This window comes from Schistocerca gregaria, chromosome 7, assembly GCF_023897955.1.
Source record: "Schistocerca gregaria isolate iqSchGreg1 chromosome 7, iqSchGreg1.2, whole genome shotgun sequence".
In the NCBI taxonomy this organism is placed as follows: Eukaryota; Metazoa; Arthropoda; class Insecta; order Orthoptera; family Acrididae; genus Schistocerca; species Schistocerca gregaria.
Window position 1 is genome coordinate 254,874,956 of NC_064926.1, and position 25,968 is coordinate 254,900,923.

A 25,968-nucleotide genomic window follows, 5' to 3' on the forward strand; every position below is an offset into this window, starting at 1 on the left:
GCTCACCGTGTCTACCTCGTACGTGCAAACAACCGACACTTGCGTGTAGGCAGAATCTGCATTCATCGCCGAAGACCACGGCGCGCATTCCATATTCCAAGAGATCCGCTGACGGCGCCCTTTGAGCCGTGCATACCGATGCTGTTGCGTTAGTGGAAGAGGACTAGAGGTGCGCGTTGTCGTAGTCTCGCTGCTAACAATCGGTTGGCAACAGTCTGCGTTGACGCATCTGGGCTCACAAGTCCTCTTATTTGTGCAGTGGTAGCTGTACGAACTGCCACTGCTTCGATCAAGGCGGGCGTCTGTGCTGCGTGGAAGTGCAGAACTTAATCTAGAGTGTGAGAATTTTCACGTGAACACTCATACCAACATCGTTGCACAACCAACGCAGCGCGTCCAAGTTGTGTTTCAGTTCTCTGAAGGGACCATCCCTCCTCTCAGAAGGTCACAATCAGTTGGCTGTAGCAAGCGCGAGTACGTCTCCGTGACATGGTTGCCTGTTTGCTTCACACGTTTGCACCACAACTAGGATTCTGGCTGTGAACATTGCCTTTTAAACGATAGACACAGATGACGCTGTGATAGCTATGCCACTATGCTAGCTATTGGTGAACGACATTGAAACCATTATCATTACATCTACTCTGCGGTAGGTGGCATTTGTCGTCATCGGATCACAATCGACGACGTTTTTCCAGGTGAAATATTTTTTGTTTGTTTGGCACAGTTGTATGATAAACATATGCCGCTAAATTTCATTTGTAAGTCGCTGTTTTTAGGTGTAGTGTGATACTACACGTACAAAATAGATGTGTACATTCCATGTTTTATCGATCTTATGAAAATCTCGGATACACCTATTCCTGACGAAAGAACATGGTATTAAGCTACTATTTATAGCTCCATGTTGGTGCCAGTCATATTTTGTACTAATAAACGGTATTTTTTAATAGTCATATTAAAGTGTAGATATGCCAGATGCCTACCTATACTTTAACAGGTATACAACGGTAAAAAAATTTCCTCCATATTTTTGACAAAAACCGACACGTAAAATAGATTATTTTAGCATTTACGGCAGTATCCTCAGTTACACGTAGGCATTTACAATAGAAATGTGACAGTTTTCTCAGTACATTACGACGTTACAGCAAAATTGTGGCTACCAGATAGCAGTAAAATCTTGCGTCAAAATCATTAAGCACATATAGTACAATAATACTCCCACTGCAAATTACAACTGAATTACTGTATGTTGTATGCCGAGTTCATCGCAGTGATGGATCTGTGATAAAAAGAATTGTTACCCTCGTTCTTTCATAAAACTGGGTCATTACAACCTTTATAAGCAAAGGAATCACTGGGTGGGAGGAAATGCTCTATTACCAATAAAACGAGAAATGGATTACTTCGCTTCTTACAACTATTACGGTAAAGAAATTCTACAGAATACACTTTAAACTCATGCTGTATAGTCTGGAATACGTATCTGTGAACCTAAAGCTCTGTGCAGCATGTTTGCACTATTTACATCCGAGTAACTACTTCACCAAGCGTATTAAAAGATAGTAGGCTGACACTGTGTAAGGTGGATCGAATTTGGAAGATGGAACAGGCAACTGACTAACCTATCTACATCAAATGTAGATATTATCGAATTATGTTTGATTCCCACGAACGATAGTACTTCACAGGCCATAGGAGAAAGAACCAATGTGTCAAATCGACGTAGACTGTTCCCCGTTAAAGAAAGATAAACAGTGTTGCATGTTAAGCACATGAAAAATAAAACTAGAAATGGAGTAGTTAACGAAAGCTGAAGCATATGATGAATACAACAACCATAACTAAAGAATGTAAACTGCTACTGCAAAAACAACATGGCAGTTGTAATAAGCAATGTAGAATCAGAGGTGCAGTAGCAAGACCTTTTTAACCATTGACCGAGAATTATTAATCCACCTTTCCCCATATTCTCGCCATCAACAAATATACCATTGAAACTATAGTCTCCGCGAATTTAATTTATCATACCAGCTGTTAGAATAACAATATTGGGAGGGCTATCACCAAACAACTATGTTAGAGAATATGTTGTGGACTGGATATTGTACATATTGTTATTGCATAGATCTAAAGAAGAAAGGAATTGAAGTTTTAATGTCCTAACAAATAGTTTTATTCTACAGCTCTCCTCATACTAGGCTTACACAGCGGAAGAAATCCTGTACTATCCTATTACATTACTACTGGTAACAGCAACTACCGTAAAGTACCTAACAGTAAGCATCCAGAGAGACCTTAAGTGAAATGGTTACATAAAGCAGGAGTGGATGCTTCTCTGAAAGCAATCTTAATCAAATGTGATTCATGCACGAACACTGTTACATAGTTATGTTACTTGACTGGTAGTGGCTGTTAGCATGATTATAAGTAATCTACTGGATTGTTCTGGAGGCTATAGCCACCATCATCCTGTATCTGGCATAGCAATCATAAGAAGAATGGATAAAAGAGGTTAGAGTGCTTACAGAGGCACATAGATATTTTTTCCTCGATCAGCACATGTGTGGAGTAGGAACAAAAATCTACAATACTTTTACGATGTACTCCCAACCATGCACTGTACAGAGACGTGTAGGTGTACGTTTATGTGTAGGCTATTCACAGACGATATGTTGTTCTCTATAGGAGGCTTGTAACGCAATTAAGACGTAGCGATTTACAGGAAGACCTGCAGAGGATTGACGATTAGTGCAATGAATGAGAGCTGGAGCTGAAAATAAAAAAATGTAACATACTGCATACAAGTAGACAAAGAGACCTGCTACTGTTCTACACTCATGCTCATAAATTAAGGATAATTGCAGAATGTCATGCCACACAACGTGGCACTACACAAAACTGGCGCTAATAGCATAGGCACATAGGGAACATACACGACACAGATCTGTAAGTCCACGGTGCTGATGATAAGTTGAGAAAACCGTTCTGAAACGCATGTGCTACAAAACGCCACTGTTTCCTGCGCATGTACCCCGACACCAATATGGGGTATGATCACCATGCACACGTACACAGGCCGGACAACGGGTTGGCATACTCTGGATCAGGTGGTCGAGCAGCTGCTGGGATATAGCCTCCCATTCTTGACGAGTGCTTGTTGGAGATTCTGAAGTGTCCTAGGGGTTTGAAGACGTGCAGAGATACGTCGACCGAGAACATCCCAGACGTGCTACACGGGGTTTAGGTCTGGTGAACAGGCAGGTCACTCCATTGACCTGATATCTTCTGTTTCAAGGTACTCCTCCACGATGGCAGCTCGGTGGGGCCGTGCGTTATCATCCATCAGGGGGAAGGTGGGACCCACTACACCCATGAAAAGGCGGACATACTGGTACAAAATGACGTCCCAATACACCTGACCTGTTACAGTTCCTCTGTTAAAGACATACAGGGGTGTACGTGCACCAATCATAATCCCACCCCACACCATCAAACCACGACCTTCATACAGGTCGGTTTCGAGGACATTAAGGGGTTGGTTACTGGCTCCTGGTTCACGCCAGATGGAAACCCGACGAGAATCATTGTCCAGACTATATCTGGACTCGTCTGTGGACATAACCTGGGACCACTGTTCCAATGACCATGTACTGTGTTCTTGACAGCAGGCTTTACGGGCTCTCCTGTTAATAGGGATCAGTGGAACGCAGCTTTCAGGTCTCCGGACTAATAAACCATGTCTGTTCAGTCGTCTGTAGACTGTATGTCTGGAGACAACAGTTCCAGTGGCTGCGGTAAGGTACTGAGCAAGGCCAATTGCAGTACTCCGTGGCCGTCTGCGGGCACTGATGGTGACCTATCGGTCTTGTTGTGGTGTTGTACACTGTGGACCTCTATTTCTGTAGCGCCTGGACACGTTTCCTATCTGCTGGAATTGTTGCCCTTTTGTCAAGGGATAATTTAGATGGTACAAGATGCTAAATCATTTGCAGTGGTAGAAACTACAAGAAGCCTTTACTGCTGAAAAACATTATGGCAACATATTACTTTCTGCAACATACGTATCGGGAAATAATTACAACAAGAAACTGAAGTTAATAAGGAGGTTTATGAAAATACGTACTATCCACTCGTCATTCGCGTTAGTAGCAGATGCTCAATCTTCAGAACAATATCTAAGTAATATACTTCTTTATAAAACTATTCATGGTTGGTAATAAAGGTATGTTTACTCAGTGGGGGAAGGCCGAGATAACTTCTCTACTGGAGACCCATGACCACCAAGGCCATTGCAGTCACTATCTTGTTACTGTACAGAAGTACTATCATCTGTTTGCGATCGAGCGAGGAGGCGCAGTGGTTAGCACATTGGACTTGCTTTCAGGAGGACGACGGACGGTTCAGACTCGCGTCCTGCCAACCTGATTTAGGTTTTCTGTGATTTCCCTAAATTTCTTCAGGAAAATGGCGGGATGGTTCAGCCTGGGTGGCTGACTAAAGGGATAAGAATATCTTGTAGAGCAAAGTGGCAATTATATCAAAACGTTAGAAACAGTCAAAATCTAAATGCAGCAGCCCATTACAAACAGTATTGTAAGATGCTTAAAAAAGGTATTAGGAAGGCAAAAAGTATGTGGTATGCAGATAGAATAGCTAAATCTCAGGATAAACTTAAAACCATATGGTCAGTCGTAAAGGAAGTGGCTGGTCTGCAGAGACAGGTCGAGGATATAGAATCAGTGCATAGTGGGAATGTCCGTGTTACTGATAAGTCGCATATATGTACAGTATTTAATAATCACTTTCTGAATCTAGCAGGTGAACTAAATAGAAACCTAGGCCCAACAGGGAATCATATAGCGCTCGTAAAAAGAGTGTTCTGAGACTTTGACCTGAAATGCTCCCCCATGATACTGTCAAGAGGGAGATTGAGTTAATTATTAAATCACTAAAGACCAAGAACTCTCATGGATATGACGGGGTATCTAGCAGAATACTGAAGTATTGTTCCATGTATGTTAGCCCAGTACTTAGCCATATCTGTAACTTTTCCTTTAGGAGTGGTCGGTTTCCTGACCGATTGAAGTACTCGGTAATGAAGCCACTTTATAAAAAGGGAGACAGGGATAATGTTGACAATTATAGACCTATTTCTATGCCATCGGTGTTTGCTAAAGTTATCGAGAGGGTTGTATATACAAGGTTAATGGAGCATTTAAATTCACATAATTTGCTGTCAAATGTATAGTTTGGTTTTAGAAATGGTTTAACAATTGAAAATGCTACACTCTCTTTTCTCTGTGAGGTTTTGGACGGATTAAATAAAATGTTGCGAAAGTTAGGTGTTTTCTTTGATTTAACGAAGGCTTTTGACTGTGTTGACCACAAAATATTACTGCATAAGTTGGACCATTATGGAGTAAGGGGAGTAGCTTACAATTGGTTCGCCTCTTACTTTAAGAACAGAAAGCAGAAGGTAGTGATGTTCAGTCCCAATGGGGCACTGTTAAATGGGGCGTTCCCCAAGGGTCGGTGCTGGGGCCACTGCTGTTTCTTATTTATATAAATGATATGCCTTCTAGTATTACAGGTGATTCAAAAATATTTCTGTTTGCTGATGACACCAGCTTGGTAGTGAAGGATCTTGTGTGTAATATTGAAACATTATCAAATAATGTAGTTCATGAAATAAGTTCGTGGCTTGTGGAAAATGATTTGATGCTAAATTACAGTAAGACTCAGTTTTTACAGTTACTAACTCACAATTAAACAAGAACTGATATTTTAATCAGACAGAATGGGCATATTATAAGCGAGACGGAACAGTTCAAGTTTCTAGGCGTTTGGATAGACAGTAAGCCGTTGTGGAAAGCCCATGTCCAGAAACTAAATGCCCCTTTATTTACCATTAGAACAGTACCTGAAATAAGTGACATTTCAACACGAAAAGTAGTCTACTTCGCATATTTTCATATGGTTATGTCGCGTGGTATTATTTTTTCGGGTAATTCTTCTGATTCAAAAAGGGTATTTTTTGCTCAAAAACGGGCTGTTTGAGCTATGTGTGGTGTAAGTTCGAAAACCTCTCGTCGACCCCTATTCAATAGTCTGGGCATTTTGACATTGCCCTCACAGTATATATTTTCTTTAATGTCGTTTGTTGTTAGTAATATTAGCTTATTCCCAAGAGTTAGCAGCTTTCACTCAGTTAATACTAGGCAGAAATCAAATCTGCAGGTGGAATGCGCTTCCTTGACTCTTGTGCAGAAAGGAGTGCAGTATTCTGCTGCATACATTTTCAATAAGCTACCACAAGAACTCAAAAATTCTAGCAGTAGCCCAAACACTTTTAAGTCTAAACTGAAGAGTTTCCTCATGGCTCACTCCTTCTATTCTGTCGAGGAGCTCCTGGAAGAGCTAAAAAATTAAGCAAATTCCAGTGTTACATTCTAGATTTTCTTTACTTAAACTAACGACTTGTCGCCTGAATGTGTTTCTAGTATTTCATTTTATCTGTTTCTACAATCGTGTTATAATTTCATGTATTGACTCGTTCCTTGACCATGGAGACTTCTCCTTAATGTGGTCCCATGGAACAATAAATAAATAAATAAAATAAATAAATAAATAAAAAAGAGCATGGTAGATTTCCTTCCCACCCCTTCACTAATCCGATGGGACCGATGACCTCGCTGTTTGGTCCCCTCCCCCAAATCAACCAACCATTTGTTTGCGACTGACGTGTTTGTGTGTGGAGCTCTGTTCTGGAGAACCTCGCTAGGAGTTGCACATCAGGGTGAATGAATGTTCATGGTAACGTCTAACTCCTGGAAATATTAATTATATATTCAGTATGTGCTCTATACTGGTAGCTGATGCTTCATACATAGAGTGACCTAGCTACATACTGCTCCGGTCACAGGCTGCTGGTGGGGTGGGATGTTGATTATAGACAGAGTGCTATTCATTCAACCCAGTGTAACTGCTTACCCAGTTGTCTGGTACGGCACAGCGCTGTGAGTTTCCCAAGAGTAGCAGTAGCAAGTGGCCCTATCTAGTGATTTGTGAGGTGAGAATTTGCAGCACTCTGGCATGGTATTAAATTTTCTGTGTGCACAGAACCTATTCAGCAAGTGGGAGTAGTAGTGTCCGTGTAGTAATTATTAAATATTGGAAGTGTTACAGTACTCTACGTGTGTCTATGGACGACGATTTTGAAAAATTCGTTGGAAGTGGTTATTTGAAATACAGGAAGAAAATTGGCAAGGGAGTGCAATTTGATGGTGTGTCTTCATCAAACAAGTGGTTTAGTTCTGACAATAATGTAGGGTGTACCAGAGGGTTTCCCATTATTTTAAAGTTAAGGTAAGTGGATTTTATTTAATTATCAACCATTTTTCATAAATCCACTTTTCTGATAACTCTATGGCATCTCGTATTTGCGTTTGTTTAACGTTTTAAGACGTCTGACTGTAGAAAGCTTCCTAATTGGATCATTTTCGATTTCTTTCCAGTATTTAGAAGTTTACTATAATCTTATAGTCTCAGACTTCTCTAAGGCATCCTGATAATTATGTCATGATGTATAGGCCTTCGTTTTGGGCTCACTAATAGTGTAGCGCCAAGTTTCTTACAGTGAAATGCTATACATAAGTGGACTTGGTATAAGAACGAGGGTATTTGTTTAAAGAATGCACAGTGGTAACTGTCAAACTTTTGAAGTCTCATATTTATGGCAAACAATGTGTGGCCTCAGATGACAGTCTGGAAATGGCAGTGTTTGGAATACTGGAGAAAAAATCATTAAAACTGTAACAAAGTTTCCCAAAATTGTAACAAATTGCCCCAAACCGTAAAAGAAATAGAAGTTGGTCATACGTTGGAGTGCTTGCAGGAATGTCATATATGTCGTCATTAAATTATACTAACTCAGCGAACACCTTTCACACATTCACTATAATGCCTAAGTGCCTGATGTCATTTTTGGGTCAGAAATGATAGTGATTTATGAATATGATAATGCCCATTTGAATTTAACATCCTTTCTTTGCCCAAGAGAAAAAGAGGAGTGGAGTCAGAGGTGGGAGAAGGGTGGTGAGTGGGAGGGTTTCAGCTTGATGGAGATCAGAGAGGTAAACATTTGATGATTTGAGCATTCGTGAACAGTCTATTTACACTAGGGTCATAAATTGCTCTTTCATAAACATAACTTAAAAGCGCTCGTGCGTGATTTGTTTCCGTCACAGGCAAGTGATATTATTGTTTACATAAGGAGAACAACGAGCTCTTTGAGCTGGTTGTCTTCCAGCTCAAGTACTAAAATTTTGTATGCTTTCTTTACTAAACACAAGATTTGGTTTATGAGGTGATCATCTCCTTCATTCCTCTATTCGATTACTTTTCTTAACAACTTTCACAATTCCAAAGTTCAGTTGGAAAAGGAAGGGAGGCTGACAGTGCAGAACGATGAATAACAAGAAGAATTTCATTGTCTGCAAATAATGCATTTGGACACAGCCTCTTAGAGGCAGAACCACTTTGAAGAACATTTGGCATACTTGTTAGCTTGAATTACACAAAGTAACGTAGAAATAAAATTTTAAAATCGATTGATACTCCCAATTAATTAGTCACTCCTTCTATGATTTGGATGCCGGTTAAATTTAGTAATAGATAAAAACAAGCATAACTGCAGTAACACATACGATAGACACAAGTTTATCAAATATTCTTGAAATCATGTTTATGTCATTACCTCAATATTTATTAACTGGTTTAATTAACAAACCAATAACAATATATTAAACTGTAAGTAACTAACAAATAATATATTAAACAGGTCAGAAATGTTGACTCATGTTCAGTTGACATCTGAATGGCTGCCAAACAAACCTTGCAGGGGATAATTTTCCAAGGAGGAAAAATTTTTTGTTAGTTATTAGTGGATAGTAATTTTCTCACCAGAAGACCCTTGATTTTTACTCTGTTAATGTTTATCTGAATGCTGGACGAAACATTATACAATTGTTCATGAGTTACAGCTTAGCTACGCGTGATCACGTGTTGCTTATGAAATCATATTACAGAGATTAAATGTACAAATCGTTTATAAGTTGCTGATAGAAACCATAAACATCTTAACAAAACTAGTTTTTCTTTAAAAAAGAAGGAATGGTTAGTTTTTCGTTAGGAACTACGAATTACTGCTTGAATGTGTAACTGGGCTTGTTCTAATAAGGTATTATACAGTTATATGTGCAAATGTTAATATGAGAGGAATCGCAGTAAGCTATAGTTGCATTAGTTTTGAAAAAGAAGCTAACACGCCACTGACAGTAACACTCATTAGATTTGTCAAACGTCTCTGGGTGAACTAAAATTATATGTGTGGCTCGGACTCTCTTGAAAATGAGCTATTGCAATATCTCATATGGACTGGTTCAGAGCGTCAGAATCGCAGTAATTTGGTATAGTTGGGAAGGGGGCAGTGACAAATTGAAATATCAGCTAATCTGTGAGGCATGCTTGAAAAGATATTTTGGAAAATTGTTGCCTTTGAAAAACGAGTTCTTGCTTCTTAGATTTTCTAAGAAAAATCCAAGGTCTGCTTGAGAATAGATCCCCCAACCTCTTGATTTGCAGTCAAGCAATTTACTGCTTTATTTTCGCCTTATCTAACAAAGATTAATCTAAAAAATGGAATGAAAATCATACGTATCCCTACTTGGCACCGCTACTTTTACCCTCCTAAAAAAACCTATCCTTCTTCAGTCATTGTCCCTAAGTATTCCCAAGAATTCTCCCAAAGTGATAGGATCCACAGATAAGTAATTGTTCTTCTTTTGCTATTTTTTAAATTTTTATTTATTTAAATATTTTTAATATGTGATTATAATTAGAAAATGTGTACAAATGGAAGCCCTATGAAACCGAATAAAAATGTTATTTAAAGAATAAAGTAAAATACCTCTGTATAGTACTCGTACTACTTCAGCTAAAAGAATCTTTCTTGAAGAAATGGTGCAACTGAAGTTTCCTTATCCACAGCCCACTGGCGTTTTATCTGTTCAGTAATGCCACATAACATATCTACAACAGACTCATGCTACTTCGCTAATGCAGAGGATGGATAATTTATAAAAACACTGCATAAATAACTTTTAAAGAGCGTGTGGTACCTCAATGTGTGTAGAAGAGCGTTGTGAGCGTTTTGCTGGTACTACCAGTAACCAAATGTAACCAAACTCCATTTTCTCCCCTTCGCCGAAAGTAGCCAATGGTCTTTCTCTTGAACCATGTAAGCGCATGATATTTTTCAAGGGGAAAGTAATAGTTATCTAGACAACTGACAGTTGGTCACTAGGTTTATACCATGTTATGTGGAATTGCCTACAGAAAGATGGTGTAAAAATCTTTTGTCTTCGGTGGGTGCTTTGCATGGAGATCCAAAATCACATAGCTGTATTTGAGAAAGAATGTCGATACGTGGAAATCTGTGTCGCGAATTGCACCAACAACACTTGCGACATGCGAAAGAACCTCCAATACAAGATCCATGAGGAAGGTGTGTTGACTGTTCCATTGTTTCTGCATTTTGCTCATATAAAGGGCAAATGCCTGTGCCTGGACCTTAACCAGTCTCAGCCCGCATTGTGGAGTGGGAGGGTGAGAGTGACATGACATTACACATGTGTCCTCTGGAAAGCAAATAACAGAAGGCAGCCTGACGTCAGCGACCTATCTCTGCTTGGAGGGGAGTAACTGTGCCACGTGATTACGTGATTGAGTTATGGCACTATAACAGAACATTAAGTGAGGAGGTAGGCGTAATACAATAGTTCTAAGCATAATTTTATTGTAACTAAAACCATCCAGTATAATCCACTGATACTCTTAAACCAAAACTTTTAAAAACACCGCGAAATAATTGATTTAAGTCAAAAAAAACTTTACAATGAAGCGTTCATTTTAATGTGGTGCCTTGGACAAGAAAAACCTTACAACGAGAAGTGAATATAACACATACGCTCATCCTATGGCAATTACTGCAGTTACTGCAGGTCCTCATTCGTATATCTTTGCTCAACACAACCATCAGAATTTGTCTCTGGAAGGGACACGAAAATAACCATCTGAATGCAGTACATATAAGAAATATGATTAATTTTCGAACTCCGCCTCCCACAGAGTTCTCTTAGTTAAATAACGCCACGCCTGAACCACATAGAACACGCCCGGTATTCAGACCCCTGGGCGACGTCCGTTCCAATCACCACAGCTCACTATAACTCAAAAAGGATAATGCTCGGTTTTATGCACGGTGTTAGCGATACCGATCAAAGGCATCATCTGTCCGGAACACGTGTAGCAGTCTGACGCAGTCCGGGGCTCTGCTCTTCTGTCTCGCTCCCTGGTTGCAACCGTTCCCCCTGTAGCTGACTCCGACGACCCCTCATGGTAGTCGGCAGAGGGCGACACCTGAGTGGCGCTGGTCGTGCCACACTGTAGTACCGGCGCGGGAAGGTTGCGCGCAGCATTCAAAGGCGTCGGACATGTGGCAGTGGTACCAATGGCACAGACACCACATGGAGGTGCAGGTATTCAGCATGTTGCAGCTGGTCAAAGTCCTAGAACAGGTTTGGATGCACCGTTGCATGTACAATCTGTAGTAACAATCAACAGTTTGCCACAGCAGTTCCTTGCACATATTTTATAAATGTGACTGTCAAATATCTGACTTCAGTAACTGGCCGGAGGGGGCTGACATCCCCTGGTGTGAGACCATGTCCAACATCATCCAGCGCCACTGACTCGTTGATGTGCTGAAGACTGCCTGCAGCCTGCCCATATCAATCAACCTAGTTTAGTACCTCGTGGATTTCATATTGTGAGCGCCACCATGTAATTTATTGAGAGGGATGTTGGCGTCAGTGGAGGTGCAACGTCCTGTGGTGGAAATCATGTGATCCAACATTGGAGGCACTCAGGATATACGTGATCTCGCTATCCGCACTCAGAACACATTTTAGGCTGGCAGTCATTAATAACTATGTCCCGGCAGCCTCCTATTTGGAGAAATGATGGTACGTGTCGTCAGATTTCAATGCTCAGCTCCCGTTCTCCATTGACGAATGGATCCATCTTAAATTTTGTTCACTTTTCTGCCACATGCCCCTGTACTATACTGTAGCAACGGAGCGCCGCCACAACGTCTGTGGCAGGAAGTTCGAAGAGTAGTTCGAATTTGCATAAAGTCCACAGTTCCAGTCTGGAATGATCGACTTTGACGTTGTGAACATTTCTGTGCATGTGGCAAAGGTGGAATCCTTGCTTCATTTCTCGAAGAACCCTGTCACATGAAGCGTTGTTAATAAGTTTCGTGTTACTTACGATCAAAAAGTGGATGTCGATGATATCGGCCTCCGGGATCTTGGCCTCTTTCTTGAAAAAGTCCTGGATATCGAGTACATTTAGTCTGCCAAAGTCGTTTCTAAAAGCGAATTTCAGTGTTGATTTTCGGCATCGATTCGCCATTATCCTCTCGTGCAAAGGCCTCACGTTAACGTCGGTTGGAGGAAGTAAACAAGGCGTGCGTGCTCTGGCTGCAGGTGAAAGGAAGGAAGGAAGAAAGATTAGGTTTAACGTCCCGTCGACATCAAGTTCATTATGGACGGTGCACAAGCTCTGATTTTGCCAAGATTGGGGAAGGGAACCAGCCGTGCTCTATGAAAGGAACTATCACGGCATTTTCCTGGAGAGATTTAGGGAAATTACGGAAAACCTAAATCTGGTGGCCGGATGCGGGCTTAAACCGTTGTCCTCCCAAATGGGAGTCCAGTGTGCTATCGTGACGTCACTTCACTCAGTTCGCAGGCAGAAACACACGGCAGGCTCACTCTGCTCAGCTGCTAAAACCAAACTGCCACCAGGCTCGACAGAATGCTGTAATACACGGCGAACCATACTTTGTGCACTTGGACGCCACAGTGTGGGTCCTTGAAAGATATCACTACAAAAGCGTGTGTAACAAAAACTTTTCTATGCGTATTACCGGTAGAAAATAGAAATAAGGAAATGTAATTTAGTAACATTAACTAAACATACGTAGACTTCATGCTTTGTTCAAAAAGTACTAGTCTCAAGAAAAGCAAGAACGTATTAAGCATGTGGCGATAATAAGCAAGAGTTTGTATCATCAGGTTGTAAGAGCCCAGTGAAGTTTTTTGAAGCTAGAATCAATACTTAGACACTCCTTGCATACTAGGTGAGCTTATTCGGTACTGCTACAAAAAACAGCCGACTAATTACCAGCAATTACTAGTACAAAATACAGTGAAGTTAAAGAAGTATTTAAGAACGCACAGCGTGAACTGGAATTCGGTTTTCACAAGCACAACGCTAGGGAATGAAGGAAAGAGCACGAAAATAACTTCAACAGACCTCCACAGTGCTACAATAACAAGAAGAATTGACAACCTAAAGGACGAAATTATTTCTGCAGACTGTCGGGAGGCGGAAATAATTTTTGAAATCCACCACGGAGAGGAGGTCGGTGCAACTATCACAGTCATAACAATGGCCAGAACAGTGTTAACTCATTCCATGATGAGAGGGAGAAGAAGCAGAAATCATAGATATCAGGTCACCAATTCGCTGGAGTGACAATCAGGTAGCAGATCATCACAACACTGACTATACTTAACACTATGGAGGCTCTGTTGACACCCACAGAACAATTCGGAATGAGCCATGTAAATTTTATCAATTACACTGATATGTCAGAGGTACTACAGAAGGAGAAGAAAGTAGTCATGAGGCATTACATGCATCCAGTAATTTAATTCATTATGGAAGATGTACAAAAGGCACATATGGTCTATGGAATTTCAAAAATATATTGTGAGTTTTCAGTGCCCAGTGATATCATAAAAGAAACCAAGAATGAAAGGAGCTATAGCGGGCAATTTCACAGAATTAAATCGTCAGATGTCGCTAAATTTTGTATGTCAAGGACACATGTTAACCAGAATTTTCTTGTGCTACCTATGTTGGCAATCAGCCCTAATTATGAGGATGGTTTTGTAGAACAGTAGCCAGGCAGTCTTAGATCTTGGTTGAAGAGAAAGCGAAGAAAATAAGCATTTGTTTCGAAGAGCAGCCTGTTTGAGCGCAGTTACCAGCGAAATGTTTCAAATTGTGCTACACACTAGGGCAGTGTACAGAAGAAAACGTTAGTAAGAATTGTGGCCAAGAGACAATGGCAACACATGAAAGAAGTAATCAGGACGAAAATCCATGGTATATGGACGGAACACATGGAAAATGCTAGTTTAGAAGTGAGGGAAAAATTACATAGTATCTTACTCGCTAATCTACATCTACATCTACATGGATACTCTGCAAATCACATTTAAGTGCCTGGCAGAGGGTTCATCGAACCACCTTTATAATTCTCTAATATTCCAATCTCGTACAGCGCGCGGAAAGAATGAACACCTATATCTTTCCGTACGAGCTCTGATTTCCCTTATTTTACCGCGGTGATCGTTCCGCCCTATGCAGGTCGGTGTCAAAAAAAGAAAAAAAAATTTTCGCATTCGGAGGACGAAGTTGGTGATTGGAATTTAGTGAGAAGATCCGTCGCAACGAAAAACGCCTTTCTTTTAATGATTCCCAGACCAAATCCGGTATCATTTCTGTGGCACTTTCTCACATATTCGTGATAATACAAAACGTGCTGCATTTCTTTGAACTTTTTCGATGTACTCCGTCAATCCTAACTGCTAAGAATCCCTCACCGCGCAGCAGGATTCTAGACGAGGACGGACAAGCGTAGTGTAGGCACTCTCCTTAGTAGGTCTGTTACATATTCTAAGTATCCTGCCAATAAAACGCAGTCTTTGATTAGCCTTCCCCACAATATTTTCTGTGTGTTCTTTCCAATTTAAGTTGATGGTAATTGTAAGACCTAGGTATTTAGTTGAATTTACGGTTTTTAGATTAGACTCATTTAGCGTGTAAGCGAGTTCCTTTTAGCACTCATGTGGATGACCTCACACTTTTCGTTATTTAGGGTCAACTGCCACTTTTCGCACCATTCAGACTTTTTTTTTCTAAATCGTTTTTCAGTTTGTTTTGATCTTCTGATGACTTTATTAGTCGATAAACGATAGCGTCATCTGCAAACAAGAGAAGACGGCTGCTCAGATTGTCTCCCAAATCGTTTATATAGATAAGGAACAGCGAAGGGCCTATAACACTACCTTGCGGAACGCCTGAAATGACTTATGTTTTACTCGATGACTTTCCGTCAATTACTACGAACTGTGACCTCTCTGACAGGAAATCGCAAATCCAGTCACATAACTGAGACGATATTCCATAAGCATGCAATTTTACTACGAGCCGCTTGTGTAGTACAGTGTCAAAAGCCTTCCCGAAATCCAGGAATACGGAATCGATCTGAAACCCCTTGGCAATAGCCTCAGCATTTCATGTGAATAAAGAGCTAGTTGTGTTTCACAATAACGATGTTTTCTAAACCCATGTTGTCTGTGTGTCAATAGACCGTTTCCTTCGAGGTAATTCATAATATTCGAACACAATATATGTTCTAAAATTCTGCTGCATATCGACGTAAACGATATGGGCCTGTAATTTAGTGGATTACTCCTACTACCTTTCTTGAATATTGGTGTGACCTGTGCAACTTTCCAGTCTTTGGGAACGGATTTTTCGGCTAGTGAACGGTTGTGTATGATTGTTAAGAATGGAGCTAATGCATCAGCATACTCCGAAAGAAACCTAATTGATATACAGTATGGACCAGAAGACTTGCTTTTGTTAAGTGATTTGAGTCGCTTCACTACTCCGAGGATATTTACTTCTACGTTACTCATGTAACTAATGACGAAGTTTGTTCGCCAAAACAAGAATGATTAAAAATTTCCAATATGCATTTAATGTAAAAGACCACAAAAACTCTTTTACCTCCATACACCATCCCACTTGTCTATAGATGCAAAGCTTATATGGACACTCGAAAAACGTTGAAAGATGATCTAATTGAATATGTTGTTTCAACATACAATAGTCAGTTGAAAGTGGTTAATAAGAGAGAAAAGTCACAATGCCTCGTTCGGCGTTCTTGGCAGATGAATATCATGATTACTCCGGGAACAGACAGGTCTGAGAAGTTAGAAGGGTTGTTGCAAAGGTTTGATGGAGTCACAGGTTTTTCCTCAATAGATCTCAGATCAGTTTTTGGCAAGCTGAACTAGAAAATACGTAGCTTTCCTTGTTTAGGAGCAATGTTAGATTTCACCACTTTCCATTCTAACTGAATATCTCATCTCTGGCTTTTCATCAATAAGGATGAGGAAAGGGCTGAGTGCTTTTCTAGGGCTCATTAACTTTAGTAAGTGTTTGATAGCTGTACACACACTAGCAACACCATGGCTGTGTAAACCTACAGGCAAGAAATTGCCTAGGATATGGGATGAAACAGCTGAGATTGATTCCCAAGTACTAAAGACAGCACACAGGAGAGCACAGCTCGTATTGCAGCCTGATTAAACAAGCCTTTGAAAAAGCGAAGATCAGGCCCATCATTATGATCTTTTAGGAATTGTAACAAGATGGAAGATGGGAAGACAAGAACACTGCATTTGGCATTTGTGTCTTGACTGAGTTACTAAATTGGACCCACTAGCAGACTTAAGGGGCTTCAAGAAATTCAAATACTTCCTGTTTGGGGGCAAGAGTGCAATATATACATATCACAAGGCATTTGAGTTCTTGCTGACAGCAAAATTAACCTATAAAAGACCAACAAGAACCATATTATACTTGCAGGAATTTGATTTTTCAATCACTTGTATAGCATGGGAAAGAAACATTGTAGTGGATGCCTTGTTGTGGTCACCAATAGTGTTAATAGATGAAGTGAATGAAGACGTAAAAGAAAATCATGTCAGCTTGTTGTACTTAAGAAAGGTAGCATTTGAAAATTACGTCAAACCACCTCTCTGAGATAGATAGCGAAAGATCGAAATAAGGATCCAGAACTTTTGCAACTAAGAAACAAAATGGAAAGATGAAAGTCAGACAGCCAGCAGATAATTCTGTTTGCTCAGAAAAGGAATTCTATTCTATATAAGAAGTGTGGTCGATTCACTGTGTGTTCTTTGTTTACCTGAGGAACTAGTAAATAAAGTTGTGGTATACTCACATCGGTTATGTTCTGTTCACTTAGAACCAAGGAAGTGCTTCCTCGAATTAAAAATGTTGTCATTTCAGTAACATGGCAAGACTGCTTAGGAAGGTTCTCTCTCCTTGCAAACTATAGAATAGAGTTGCTGAGGCTTCTTTGTACGTTGTTGTGCCTACGAAACTGAGTCAACTCTGCTTAACTGACTTAATAGTTTCACTCCTCTTTGCACGTCTCAGGTTCTGCTATGGATTCTCTGTAGTAAAACTTACATCCACATTTGTGATATTCACACCAGGATTCAGGATAGGCACTGTGTCAAGATTTGTGTAAGAAGCTCCTCAAGCAACCTGGAAATGCCAAGAAGATGATTTTGGATAATGCTCACCAAATTAGGTCCTAATGATTAAAGGCAACATTGAAGAGACATTGTATCAAACCGATTTCCATTCTTTCATACTATCCGAGTTCAAATCCGCAGAAAGATTATGAAAGATCTTAGGAACTTGTACAGAATACACTGTGGCAAATGACTTACCATGTGATTAGTATTTCAAAGATGTAATTAATGAGATTTCCCACAGAACCTTGTTGCTTTCCCCAATGTCTGTCTTAAAGAATCGTCAGCCACAAGACAACGTAAAAGAAGTAGTATATGATCGACGAAGATGGCGATAACAGTACAAGGAATCAGATTTTGTGCAGAATAAAAGACAATGTACGCAAACAAAAATAATGCAGTGACAAAAATGCTAGGTTGAGAAAGTATCACGTTGGTCAGATGGTACTTACAAAATATTTAAGACTGTCAAACAAGCTAAAGAGGCTTTTGGCAGAAATTCTTTCCGATGTATAACGGTCCACCGATGCTGAGGAGAATTGCTCATGCAAATGAGTCCGAGCTAGAAACAATTATGCCAATGAAATAGGTTGGTGTACACCACATTAGGCAAATCAAACCATTACTAGATATTTCAGAAATAGGAAGAGCAGTGTGTGTAAACGAAGACATTGTTCAGACTAAAATGGAGCGTGCAAGAAGAGAAAGTGAACAAGCTACAGAGCATAGCATTGTTCAGAGGTGTACGATTACCTTAGGTTCTCTGTGCGTTAGGAGCAGTAGACTGCCATGGATGAAAAATACTGAGATAGAAGAAGAACGAAGCCAACACTGCGAATGCCGATGTTCCTGTAACTGGAGAGTAAGCTACACTTGTGAAGAAGATATGTAAGCACTGGGATGCACCGACATTGGCTAAATGTATAAATGAAACCGATGTCAGAAAGTAATGAATCTTGTAATACTATAAGGTAGGGTTTAAATTGAAAAGGTAGTAATGTCCTTCGTATCAGGTTGACTGTTATGTAGAGAGACTGCAAAGTGGCACGTGACAAGTGGTTTTGGCATTTCATGATTTGTTTTGTTGGTTCTAAGTTGGCTGCATTGTGAAACTTGCCAAAGTAGCAGTTGGACGGGATTTATCATGAAGTGAGTATGCTGTATAGTTTACCTTCAGGGTGTGATTGAACTGTAATGAAATTTTGATGGGGACTTTTTTTTTAATTTTTCTTGTCATAGTGTGAAGGAGAAGGATGCCTCAGACAAGTCATCTTTTTTGTACGCATTGCTATTCCGATAACGCTTCAAATGTCATCTTGTTCCGGAAGATGACTGGTGAAAGTAGAAAGTGATCTACCTGCTGTAGCCAGCTGATATTGGGCTTGGCTTTCACGCAGTCCCAGCCCTCGAGCCACGACCTCCAACACACCATCAGCAGCGGTCAACAACAGTCTCTGGAGCGTTAGCAACTATGAAGAAACCCCCTCTCCTGCGTGAACTCCCATTTCTCATGTGACACATTGAACACTCCACATATCTAATGCTGAAATGTCGAGTCCGCCCTCTCCGATCAGATTCACATTTAGTGTTTAGTGTGCATTTCTCTTTCAGCAGAGTCTTATTTTTCTGAATATTTTGTTCCTTAACCGATGCACCTAATTTATATTGTTCTTCCTGTAATAATTATAAGATATGCTTTAGCACTCGAACATTAATACACGAGTATGCAAGTAATATCAGTACATAATCTGGGTATCGTTTGGAGTAGCATTACAAATAAGTTTACACATACAAACATGCAGATACACACTCACTCACTCACACAAACACACACACACACACACACACACACACACACACACACACACACAAAACACAAAATTTCATTAAATTTTCTGGTTTTATGTTTCTATTTATATCATGTTCTAATAGACACAGCTCAGACACAAAACATGGGCAGGTATAAAAGGTCAAGATTCTGTTGTATAAAATGTTTTTGTCTATATCATATCTTTCCAATCCATTACTCCATGACAAATTTGTGTATATTTGGTTAGTTTTTATGGTTTGCATATACCTTGAACTTTTCAAAGACAAAAGAAAATTATGTTTCTGTTCTTGTAAAAATTTATATTTGATGGAAAACAGTTAAGTCACTTGTAAGCACTGCTATGTAACAGATGTGAACATAGTATGTAACGCGTATGACTAGACCGTCAGTTGAGTTATGATCATCACTTCGCTTGGAAGACTAATCACGGGACCACATGTCAGTAAGGACTGAGTTTAATAACGAAGTTCGGAGGACGCTGAGGAAGCAGAGTCTGTTGCACACTCGATTCAAAAGGAGATGCACAAATGACGACAACCGAAGGTTAGTAGAGATTCGTGCGTCTGTAAAAAGATCTATGCGCGAAGCACACAACTACCACAGTCACAACTAACGAAAGATCCGGCAGAGAAGGAAAATTCTGGTCTTACGTAAAATCGCAAAGTCGGTGTAAGGCATCTATTCAATCTCTTGTTGTCCAGTCTGGTGTGCCAGCTGAAGATAGCAAAACGAAAGCTAAAGCTTTAAATTTGAGTCCCCGTATGGACGACATACTGATAAGCCTCGCCTGGGGTACAGAAACAATTGAAAGATTCGAAAGCAAATAAATCACCAGCTCCGGATGGAATTCCAGTTCGATTTAACAAGGAGTACAGCATTGGGTCTCTACCTAGCTTGCATTTATCACGAATCTCTCGCCCAGCACAAAGTCGTAAGTAACTGGAAAAAAGCGCAAGTGACCCTAGTATATAAGAAGTGTAAAAGAACGGCCCCAAAAAATTACAGAACAATTTCCTGAACTTATGTTTGCTGCATAATCCTTACACATATTCTCAGTTCAGGTACAATAAACTTCCTCGAGACTGAGAAGCTTATGTCCAGGAAACAGCATGGTTTTCGAAAGCATAGCTCGATCGCTCGTGCGAAACTCAGCTTGCCTTTTTCTCACACGATATACTGAGAACTTTGGACGAAGGGCAACAGGCATATTCCATATTTCCAGATTTCTGGAAAGCATTTGACACGATGCCCCATTCCACTCGCTAATAGGGCAAGGGAAAAAAAGACTGTCTATATGACTTCTATGAGCTCCAGCCCGCAGCTTGTGGTACCGCGGTCGCGTTCTCTCTTCCCGAGCACGGGGTCTCGGGTTCGATTTCCGGTGGGGTCAGGGATTTTCACCTGCCTCGAGATGACTGGATGTTTGTGTTGCCCTCATCATTTCATCATCATTCATGGAAGTGCCGAGACTGGACTGTAAGGACGCTCTTAACCGCGCAGTTGAGCGCCCCACAACCAAACATCATCGTCATCATCTATGAGCTCCAGTGCCTTATCTTCGTAGACTTACACGAAATGCATCCTGGTGGCAGTGAATCGTTCTCCAGTCAGCTTCAAATGTCAGTTCTCTGAATTTTCTCAATAGTGACCCTGGAAAAGAGCACTGCCTTCTCTCCAAGAATTCCCATTTGAGGAGGAGGAAGGAGCAGATTAGTGATTAACGCCCTGTCGACAACGAGGTCATTGGAGATCGCGTACAAGCTCTGATTAGGGAAGGACAGGGAAAGAAGTCAGCCTCGCCTTTCCAAAGGAACCATCACAGCATTTCCCTGAAGTGATTCAGGAAAATCACAGGAGACCTAAATCAGAATGCGGGACGCAGGATTCAATCATTGAGTTACCTGGAGAGTGTAATCAGACTGCTGGAAAAAAATACTTGCCATGCAATGGGACTCTAATGATCAATTTAATTAATAAGTGAATCAATTCCATATCAATGGCGTGCTACCGGGAGGGTGGAAGTGAAGGAGAGGGTCTCACGGATATAATTCGCGATTGGACCGGCAATCAAGCATTTTCTCGGTGTGGGAGATCTTTCAACGAAGTTTCAATCTCCCACTACATAGGGAGAGGTAAGCATTGTAATAAAAGTATCTATATTAATGAATTTATGAAGCAATATGTAGTGTTAACTTGATGTTTACTACTCCTGTGTGCAGTTCGAAAGTGGTGATGCATCCTGTAACAGAGGATGAGCATGCTCTTGGCATTCTGTCAGGAGCCGAAAATGAGTTTAATATTTTAGTCCTATGTTGCAGGATGTAAGAGATATTAAACTGATAAGAATTTTTTAATGGATGGTGTGCTCCTATTTCTTTTACCTTCAAAAATAACGCACATGAAAGGGAGGAACCCACATTTCATGTGAGAAATTCGGTGTGTGGACAATAACATCCCCATTTTGCATTGCGTAAAGTGGATTTTCTTAAACTGAAGAGTCTCTGTTGGGAGTGGAATTGCAGTTAGAAGTCTATGTCTAAGCTACGGCTGCTTGTCGTGCAGTGTGCTAGGAGTTAGTGAGACCGCGCCGTTGCCAGAGGTAGACATGGTCACAAGGGTTTGCCTAACCAGAAGCCACAACTTAGCCTATCGTGACCCGCAGGTTTAAAGAAAGGCTCTGGCTCTTCAGGTACACAATACTCTTAGTAGATGACTCTGGACTAGACACGAGAAAACCGTCCAGTTTCGTCGTCTTGAGATCCCATATTCATTAAGACAGTGAGCACTACACCATTAAAAATATCGTACGATGTATTTTCCTTGTTTCTGTTGGATAAGGCGTGACTTGCTACTTGTAAATAGGTATAAGTGTGTTTCGTTCCCAAATTCTGTCGTTAAATGACTCCTGTATATAGGGAGCATGGATTTCCAGCAGCTTTGCAACAATGGGTTGCTGTTTTCAATATTATTAATCATCCTTATGTCTCCCCTTGTTGGTGTTCACTTGTAGACTGGAATGCTGGCCCCAGGTATTATGTGCCACGTTTGATGTAGCTGACATCCGGTTTTCCAGAAAGGGCTGGTGAACCCTGGAAAAGACATTCCTGGAACATGGAGCAACATCCAACCTCAGAGGGTTTCACACTGTTTTTGATGTAGCCAGTAACAGGTTTTTTCCTGGAGGACTGGCGAACGCTGACAAAGACATTCCCTGTCTTCCCACCTATGTCCTGTACTTTGATGGTCCAGAAGGAAGTAAAAAACACTCATAGCAGGACATTTGCATCTGTGTTGATGCAGCTGACTGGTAAACGCTGACAAAGGCAATTCCTGTTTCTCCACCAGCATTCTCTATGTGGGTATTCCTAAAGGATGTGAACAATACCTGATGCGTCTTTATCTGCAGGACTTGGTTTTCCTCCTGTACAAACATTCCTGTGGTTCCCACCAATTTCTTCTCCCATAACAACAAAATGTCGAACGCCCACTGGTGGTGTTAACAAGAACTAGGTCTGTGGGTCTCCATGTGTCTAGGTGAGCACATGCACAAGAAAAAAAGAATCTGAACAACAGCTCAGCAGAGACTGAACGATTTTCGAGCCATTGTTTCAGGTATGGTAGGGTATGGAGGAGGAGAAGGGAAAGGTATGGGGGAAATGGGAAGGGACAGGAGAAGAGGAAGTAGATGGGGGAGGGGGATGGGGAGAGTGAGTGGGAAGGTTGGAGATTGGAGGTGGGAGGAGAGAAACCTATGATGTCAGCAATGTGACATTACCACATCTACATAAGAGTGTGGAGGTGGGGTGCAGGAGGGTCTGCCATCTTGAATCATTAAAACTGTCTGAGAATAAACTTTATCCCAGTACAGGTGTGAAACATCGTTGATTCTCGCCAAAACAAAATAACATCTGATCCACATTCATATGACACTATTTTTCAACACATTTAATTTAAATACATTTCAAGAGATAAATTTCTGCAATGGTCATCATTTACGAGCAGTGAAGTATCTAGGGTTATGTTTATGTTCGTAACCATTAGCTCTGCAAGTAGTACTACTTTGTCTAAACACAAGTTGTTATCTTTGAAGTGTGTGGTCCTTGTCTTTGTCAGAAATGGAAGCTTTCAAACAATATTTTTGAATCTAAAATTCTGTGTTTTATGTTCAATCGTCAGACAAGATCATAATATGGCTACAAATACGATAGGAGATAAAGGGAAGAGTAATATCCCTAACAATGAAACTAAGATAGAAGTTGGCAAACTAAGTGTGAAATTTCTTCCATTTTGGAATTAATGAAGAACCTGATACGTTGTTTTGCCAGCCCAAAGCACAATTCACAATCTCATCAATTCAGACAGAAGTAACCAAATTCAGTTTATTGTTAGCACAATTAGAGCATCGGTTGTCGAAAATATATAGGCTGTTGTAGAGAATGACAAAAACAACAGACACTCGTTAGCTAAGGAAAGATTGTTAATCATTTGTAAGAAAGAGTAGACCATCAAATTAAGAAACTAGTTAGCGAATTAGTAATTTAGTATTGGAAAAGCAGTCAATTGCTTCAAAAGATGAAAGGTTCTGGAGGGATGAACGTTTCAGATAAATTTTTAAATACTATCTGGCTAGACAATCTTCCTAGTAACATCCGAAATACCTTAATAATTTCCAAAGAAAATGTACTCAGACTAGCGCAAACTGTTGACTGGATAATGGCTATACTCTAGTGTACAGTTGGTGTTTCTGATTCTGATAGTTCACTCCACACTAAAGGTAAATACCCTGAATTACTTAAAAATTTTCCTTAACTGACAAAATGCACTTTACACTGGGAGAAATTAAATCTGATGTTAAACACTGTATTGTAGTCAGAATGGTTCACCAGTGTGCTCAAAAGTCCTGCAGGTTAGATCCTCATAAACTATATTTGACTAAACAATAATTCCAATTCGTATGAATCATATTAAAATGCGCCCCTTCAAACCCCCAATTGGGCTAGTCCTCTGCAGATTATAGAAGAGATGCATTTTCAGTGGCGCATTGTGGAGATTACAAGTATCTTAATGATCTGACCCTTCATAACTGCTATCAGATCCCTCAGATAAATGGTCTAAATTCAATCCTTGTAGGCAACAAAATACTCTCTAATGTCGAATTGCTCAATTCATATTACCAAATCCCACCAGCTGGAAGTGTTAAGGGAATGATTGTAGTGATCACATCCTTTAGACTTTATGAATTCAATTTCATACGTTTTGGCCTGAAGAATGCACCCAGTACCTTTCAGATCTTTATTAATGAAGTTGTTAAGGATTTAGGTTTCTCTTTTGTTTATTTAGATGATATATTGATATCTTATAGCTCTCTTAAGTACACATTCAATGTTTAACTATCGTGTTTGAATGACTAAATAATTTTTGTGTAATGATTGATTTTGAGGTTCAACAAATTATCTTTTTAGGTCATGTTGAGAGGTGGCACGCCACTCTCTCACATTACTAACATTGTCAGGCAGATTAACATTCTACATTTGGTACGTATGGTTAAGGGATTTTTACAAGAGGAAGTTGTGGGCAGAATGTTCTTATAACTGCTTGTAAAAACTGTAGAGAACTTTTACGTGAGAGGCAACAGAGAACAGGGAGAGAGGTGTAATGGGGGCCATAAATTTTGAGTGCAATGACCAGGCTGTGTGACTGAATCTGGGAAGCAGCACTTAGTAGATCATACCCGCAGAGGGACATCTGGCTGCAGCACTCTCCTCCTTCCGCTTAGGACCAGGTAGGAGGCTGCCAGTTTGCAAAATATTTTAACTGGGCCAAGCAGCAGTCCATTGAAAATGTGGACAGTTAGTTGAAAATGGGTGGAGGAAGCCTTTTAAGACAGACTGCTGTAAACTGAGCCTTTGTCAGACGGTGGGAAGGCCATAAAACTCTATACATTGTCACGTTAGAACATGAGGACGGTATAGACAGAGTAGCTTGTGCACATACTTAGAGGGTGCAAGACTGTAACTCCCCTCACACCAGGAAGTCACCAGGTTCTTTTAGTGAGTGTCAAAAAACATATATATTTCGTGGGCATGGCTGTCTTGGAAACACTACTAGCTAGGGCAGAACCGCCTACGGAAAGCTAACATACACCAACGAGCGACAAACGTCGGCAAGCCCCTGAATATCAGCAACGTTGACTGTACAGAGTGTTACAAAAAGGTACTGCCAAAATTTCAGGAAACATTCGTCACACACAAATAGAGAAAAGATGTTATGCGGACATGTGTCCGGAAACGCTCAATTTCCATGTTCGAGCTCATTTTAGTTACGTCAGTAACGTGATCAAATTGTAAAGTTTCGCAATTAGCATGCGTGGGCTGACGAGAATCCGCACGCAAATGTGCAATCACGTCTTCAACACAGATTTTCTGTGAACATTTGTGCAGGCATTGTTGGTGATGTCTTGATTGGGCCCCATGTTCTTCCACCTACGATCAATGGAGCACGTTATCATGAATTCATACGGGATACTCTACCTGTGCTAGAACATGTGCCTCTACAAGTACGACACAACATGTGGTTCATGCA